The following is a 7,500-nucleotide window of genomic DNA, read 5'->3' on the forward strand; positions in this document are numbered from 1 at the left end:
ATGCATACAAACACACACATGCACATACACGGATAAAAATGCGCCCACACAGTCACACACACGGTCTCTCTCTCACACACACACGCATGCACACACAAACACACTCAAGTATATACGCATTGGTTCCTATTTCTTGAAATTCTTCCAGAAACGAAGCAGCTGATCTGTGAGAAACAAAGCGGCATCAAAGATATTTAGACAGCAGGAACAACATCAACAAGATATATTTCTTAGCCACCCCCACGCATACATACATACACACACACAGACACGTGACCAAGTTCCAACCGTGGGATGATGGAGTAAATAGTAATCGTAACTTTGAAGAAGTAAACAACGCGACGATTATGGAATTTAGTCCGTGGAGATAGAATTTGTATTTGATAGTGTGGAATCTGGTTCTATGAGGCAACAACACAAATAACAACAACAACAACAACAGCAAATAACAGCAAAAGCATTAGGAAGATAAAAAAGAAGAACAACAACAACAACAGCAACGAGAATACATGTATACACACAAACACAGTAAAAGAAAACTATATATATATATATATATATATATATATATATATATATATATATATATATGAGAGAGAGAGAGAAGTGCATCAGCAGTTTAAGACTGGTGAGAAAACAGAAGTAATTGTAGTAGACCGCCACAACAACCACTACCACTATAATCACTATCACCTCCGCCACCACCACTACCACCCCCCGACGCCACCACCACCACCGCCACCACAACCACCACCACTATCACATCCACCACAACCACCATTTTTTTTTTTTTAGATCGGAACGAATATTTCTCGATTTCGTAGTTCAGAATGTTCGAAAATGTTCGTCACTGAGGAGAGAATTATGTCAAAACACCAGTGTCTGATGATCCACCGACGATATTCTAAGGCAAAATGTTACAGCTAACCCCGTCGTACGTGTGTATTCACATTATCAATGAATTTGTGACAATCGAATCTTTGCTATCAATATGGTGAAGTAAATTTCATTTCTGACATCTTGCTACGAACTTCTCATCAAAAGACTACGCAGTTTCAGGAAAAGAGACATTAAGCATGCACTAATAAGACTAACAGGTGCCGGCATGATGATAGGATGAAGATATTTATTTCTTAACCACTTGAATCCGGGCTCGACTGCACTTCTCGGTATAATAGGGATGTATTTTCTTCTATAGATTCATATTACGCGCTGGGATAAACTGCAGAAGACCGCTGTATGTGTGTATTAGCCTTTGTCTGCCACTCTCCTTCGTTGTGTGTGTGTGTGTGTCTATCCCTATCTCTCTAGCTTTGCCTATTGATATAGGCATATACATGTAACATACACATTATATACTTATGTGTACGTATGTGTGTGAGTGTATGTATATATATGTGTGTGTGTATTATGTACGTGCATATATATGTATATATAAATATATATGTATGTATATATATACATATATATTAGTATATAAATCTATGAATATATTGACTCTAATACACACACACACATGCGCATATATATTATCGTGTATTTTCGAATGAAGCCACAGAGTTATCTAGTTCACTATCTGCCTGTCTGTTTGTGTATTACACTAACCAATCACAGACGCACATCGCCACACCAAGTCCCACACACGGTAGTATCAAGTAGTTTCTTACCTACGAGTTAAACAAGATGTTATTCAGGTGGTACACTCAGAACAACAGTTAACTTGGCATCCGGCTGTATATAGCACCAACACCCAGCCATTTACACACGTACGCACACTGCATGCACACGTCGACGAATACATACACACACTCACTCAAGCACTTATCTATGTATGTACTCGTTCATTTTTAATCTTGAAAAATTCTTCCCTCCTCACCACCGTCGCCTCAAACAAACAGTTGGTCTGTAATTATGAAACAAATCTCAATCAGATATTTAGACTAACAACAACTATTTGTTATACAAAACACTCCACATCATAGGTGCAGCGGCTATACAGTAATGATCTCTCAAAATGGCATATCTATACAAATGTTTCTCTCCGAGTTTGTTTACTCATAGCTTCCAAAAAAAAAAAAAAAGATATTTTTAGATACAATTTTCTAAAGATATATTTCACATAGTGTAGATTGCGATTCTATCGAAATTTAATGTGGAGAAAAGAATAAAAAAATTGATGGGCGCACACACATCGCATGTATTTACAAAATGAAACTTGAAATTTCGAAAAAATATGTGATAGGTGTCAATTTGTATGTGTACGCCAGCCAATTATTTTTTCACATCAAATCCGGATGTAATCTGAATTTACACCATCTGAAAGATATTTGCAGAAAATTTCATTAAAAATTATCAGTTTTTCTGAAAGTTATGAGGAAACAAAGACAGACAGCGTACACTTGTGTAGGTACGCCGTCGTGACCGAAGGGGGCTCTCAGCAATATGTGTATGTGTGCGCGTTTGCCTGAATGTATGCACGTATCTATGTGTTTTTTGTTTTTCCTTCGCTTCTTAAATATCAGTGTTGGCTTCATCTAAAAAGAAAATAAAGAGGCCGATAAAATAACCCTAACCCTAAAACAAGGGACGATTCGATCAACATAACCCGCCAAGGCGGTGCCCAGCATGGCCTTAGTTCAATGACTGAAAGAAATAAAAGGATTAAACTAATCCCTTAAATATTAACAGCACAACTTCCAAGACTGGCATTTAATAAAAGAAGGAACCAGAAGTATTACTTTCAATCATGAATCTTAATAAAATGGCAAAATTCGGCAGTTGAGAGGGGAAGTAAGCAAACCTGATGAGTCTTAAAAGAGATGAAACAAGGTGATCAATTCCTCACTCTTACATGAAAAAGGTGTTGTGATTTATTCAAGAGTTAAAAACATGTTGTATATAATTATATGCGCAGGCGTGGCTGTGTGGTAAGAAATTTGCTTCCCAACCACATGGTTTTGGGTTCAGCCCCCTTGCGTGGTACCTTGGGCAAGTGTCTTCTACTATAGCCTCAGACTGACCAAAGCTTTGAGTGTGGGTTTGACGAAATCTGAAAAAGCCCGTCATGTAAACACACACGCGTGTGTTTGTCCCCAGCATCGCTTGACAACCTGTGTTGGTTTCTTTACATCCCCGTAATCTGGCGATTCGACAAAAAAAAAAATCTGATAGAATAAGTGATAGGCTAAAAAGACAATAAGTACTGGGATCGATTCGTTCGACACAAATTCTTCAAGGCGGCGACACAGAATGGCCATAGACTAATGACTGGACCAGATAAAAGATAATAGATTTATAGATGTGCATGTGTATGTGTGTGTGTCTATATGTACTCACGTTTTAATACAGGTGTATGCTGGCGTGTGTGTGTACGTACTATATGCACAGTATGTGTGGGTGTATCTTGTATGTGTGTGTGTGTACATACAGACATACACATAAATAGATAAACACGAAATACATTTAGATACATATATTTATACATGTATACGCATGAATGGTTGCATGAATGTATTTATGTGCCTATGTTAATTTATATAACTGCCTGATTCTATGTTATAGGGAAAAAGAAAGACTACATATGTGTGTGTGTGTGTGTGTGTGTGTGTGTGTGTGTGTATGAGACTATAACAAACTAATACAACGGGCGGAGTTGGAGGAGAAAGATGAGGTAAGGTGGTGGTGTGTTGTGTTTCTGTTCTCAAAGGCCTGAGAGAGTGTTTCTATTAAAAGACCACTTTTGAACTGTCTTTCTGTAATGGTTCCCACCGTCGCTTTGTCCCCACCTCTCTCTCCCTCTTTCTCTCTCTCAGAGAAATTATATTTATTTCGACACACATACTTATACACACATACTTATACACACACACACACGTGTGTGTGTGTATGTGTGCGCATAACTCTATATATAATACATTGTATAAAGATATAGATATAGCTATATATCTATATATATATATGTATATATGTATATAGATACACATACAAGAGAAACACATTTAACACAAATGCACACACAAAGACACATACATATATACATACATACCAAAGTAAGCATATAAACGTGAAACAAGGTGGGGAAAAATAGTACTCGAATACCAGAGGTAGAGTAATATGCTTTATTATTACTAAAGCAGCAAAAACATAACAAAAATGTCACAATAAACTGCTACTCAGAGTTTCACGTTCCCGTTCGTCGGACAGTTTACATTGAGAATCTGTCCGACGAACGCGAACGTGGAACTCTGAGTAGCAGTTTATTGTGACATTTTTGTGATATTTTTACATGCACACACACGCACACACACGCACACACACCCACCCCCACATCACACCACACCCCCACACGCACACATACCCTTAGAACAGTCTTTTTTTTTTTCGCAGTTTTCGTCGAATAAATTCCAAGCAGAAGATATTGATGAGCCTGATGTCAAAAAGTTTTTTTTTTTTAATTAATTTAGGAAGTGTACCCCCTCACTGCAATCGAACCGGAAACTACTGGGTTAGAAAATAAACTTCTTATCAGACAGCTACGCCTGCAGCTACATACATACATGATGGCCGTCCACTTGTGACCGAGGAAGACCATTGTTGACCATTAGGAACATTGTACGCTTTAAGACTAACTTATATTTTGCATTTGCGGCTTACATGATGGCCGTCCACTCGATAAAATAAATATATATAAAAGAAAAAACGCAGCACATATGGAGTAGAGGTCAGCAATGCATGTACAGAGTTTTAGGTTACATAAAGCTTGCACGATACCTCATAGTCCCTCTCCATTCTATTGACACTATCCAGAGACAAGCCAGAGCGACATGTCTGGTGCCAATATTAATCGAAGGCTCAGGGATGTGGGGGCGCCATGATCTCTAACACAAACCAAATATCCCCAAAATGTCCAATGCCATTCCCTGCATATTTGGTTTTATATGTGAGTGACCTTCTTCTAGAGACATGCTTCAACAGAAGATAAGGAGTGTCTCACTTCCAGTGGCCTTTTAGTACGCCGGACACCATCCTGGAACTTCTGAGTACCCGTGCTATTGCTAGATTGTCCCTGAGCCTGCACCAGGTTCATCCGACCATTCAACAGGTCTTGTTTTTAATCCTGCTGGGTTTCTAGCAACCCTCCTCACCAGGGTAGCCTGGTGGGGGTGCTGGTTTAGTCGTCGATATAAAATGAAAACTTTTCATCTAAAAACGCCTCTTCATGGCACATACTTTGGCGTGAGGTGAAGTTTTGGTTCGGTAAAATATTATATTCTCTCTTAAGTCGTTTCTTGCTGCCAGCAGCCTACATCAAAGAAGTACATATTTCTGAAGTGTCACTGTTAGTGTCGTCTGTGGCGCAAGCATTGCAGAAATGAAGTCGAAACGAATAATTTCTAAGAATTCACCTTACGACATTAACATCACTATGACGTCACAATAGATTTGCGTCATAATTTTGGTAAGACGAAAGACGAGCATGTTATAAGCTTGACTCTTACCACACATATCGAATGGACTATGACTATGATAAAAAATGAAGATGAAATGGCTTACTTGCCCACCAAAGCAAGCAGTTTCATTTTACTGTTCTTTTAAATTACAGTTCACTTTACGGTCATGTATCTTTTTTTTTTTAAACACACTATTACAACAAATATTGCATAAGATCGTCGAAAATTACAACAAGCGGCAGCAACCCGTCGCATCCAAACTGAAGTGGTGATATTACAACTCTTTATTTTTCCAAACAGTTCTTCTAATCTCCCCCCCCCCCCTCTTTCTCTCTCCAATAGCACTCTCTTCTTACCTTCTGAGTTTGCCAATTTCACTCTGATAACATTTTTCCTCTTTTTTCCCTGTAGATATCTTTCTCTGATATCTTCCGCCACTCTCTTCGTCCGACACAATTTTCTTTGTCTCAACTTCATTGTCTCTTTCATTTTCATTCTTCTGTCGTGCTCCTTCTTCCTTACTGGTTGAAGGCAACGGTTCCCGAGTTCGCATTTCACTTGAATTTTTCATTTGATTTTTCCATTTTTCTTTTTTTCTTTCTTGTTCTCTTCCTTGTTTGTTTTTTTCTTTTCTTCTCCTTGGGGCTTTTAGGTTTTGATTCTAAATTCCTTTTTCTTTTCACCACCGTAAATTCCTCGTCCATTTTCTCCTCTGCTACAGCTGTACTCTCTTCTTGAATTTCTGTTTCTATCATTTCCTCCTCGTGTTTACCCCAATGTCTTGTTTTGTCTGTCCTTGTGGTGTCCCCTCTTTATAAAGGCCATGTGCCTAAATAAAAGAAATCGAGCATGTTATTAGCTTGACTTTTACCCCTGACAGCTACACTAACAACATTTTTATATACACTCTGTTGAAGAACAAGAGCCTACATTAAGACAAGATTTTCAACTCTACCCGGCAATTACAACCTTTTCTCATTCACCCAACTCTCCTCTTGATTAATTGTTACCGACGCAGTCCCAACCTTAGCTAGTTTCCTCAGATTATGAATTTTACTCTTAGATAAGATAACCCCCCATCTAGATCAAGTATAGCCAAAATAATGAAAACTGTCTTGTACTCCAGATATTACAAGCTAGCTTACATTTCACGTTCTGAATCACACACTCGTCCCTGCAATGCCGATGCTTGTCTCGAATTTCAGCGAAACGGAAGATATATACCATATTTCTGTTGAGATGCTCTGTGTTGCTTTCAATTAATTTTAGATATAACAAAGAATTTAGTAGAATAACCTAGTTATCATTAAGCAACACAGAGCATCTCAACAGAAATATGGTAACAAAAGGTTTAAAGCAGAAAGAACGAGAAGTGGTAGTTTCAGGTGAGTTAATCAAAGAATGCTAAAGAAAATGACATGTTAAACAGGAATTGTTTGAACGCGTGACTTCAACGAACAGTGGGAACCTGAGTATTTATTTATAGAAGGTCGTTGCATTAGAACGATTGTTTCAGTACATAGTTTCTCACATAACAAAAAGCATGTCCTCGTTTATAGTCATTATAAAAGCGCAACATTTGACGAAAATAGAACAGAAACTGGAGCTAGTTGTTTGGGCGTGTGTTGCACATACAACATATGTTTAGTTGACATGATAATTTTTTGTCAAGTCATTAACCCTGTAGACAGTTTTCAGACGTAAGACTATTTTCAGAAACTTTCATATGTAGTTTCAGAATGACATACATATGTAAAGAAAATTTTTATTCCACGAAAACTTATATAAACACAAGACGTAGTTAAATCGGCTGATTCAACTTACAAGAATTCTCCGCTACTCTCACTAACTAATTAAAACTCCAGTACAAAAATTTAGCGATATTTAACCTGATCCCAGCCTCTTGGACTTTAGCGTTCCCCAAGTTTCTAATATATATATCTAATGTTCCATAAAAGTAATGTCTTCGTTGTTTTCTATATTAAATAATTGTATAATGTAAAAATACTAGGCGCAGGTATGGTTGTGTGGTTAAGAAGCTCGCTTTGCA

The 7,500-nt window shown here is 37.8% G+C and overlaps 1 long non-coding RNA gene across 1 annotated transcript in view; it reads right to left on the bottom strand.

Annotated features, from left to right (window-relative positions):
* Positions 1 to 6,167, bottom strand: part of LOC106883159 (uncharacterized) — an 11,144-nt gene extending 4,977 nt beyond the window's left edge. The window contains exon 1 of the long non-coding RNA XR_016238320.1: positions 4,771 to 6,167. This is a non-coding gene — a long non-coding RNA (uncharacterized LOC106883159). The remainder of the gene's footprint in view (positions 1 to 4,770) is intronic.
* Positions 6,168 to 7,500: the final 1,333 nt, after the last annotated feature.

This window comes from Octopus bimaculoides, chromosome 25, assembly GCF_046866305.1.
Source record: "Octopus bimaculoides isolate indiv1 chromosome 25, ASM4686630v1, whole genome shotgun sequence".
Taxonomy (NCBI): domain Eukaryota; kingdom Metazoa; phylum Mollusca; class Cephalopoda; order Octopoda; family Octopodidae; genus Octopus; species Octopus bimaculoides.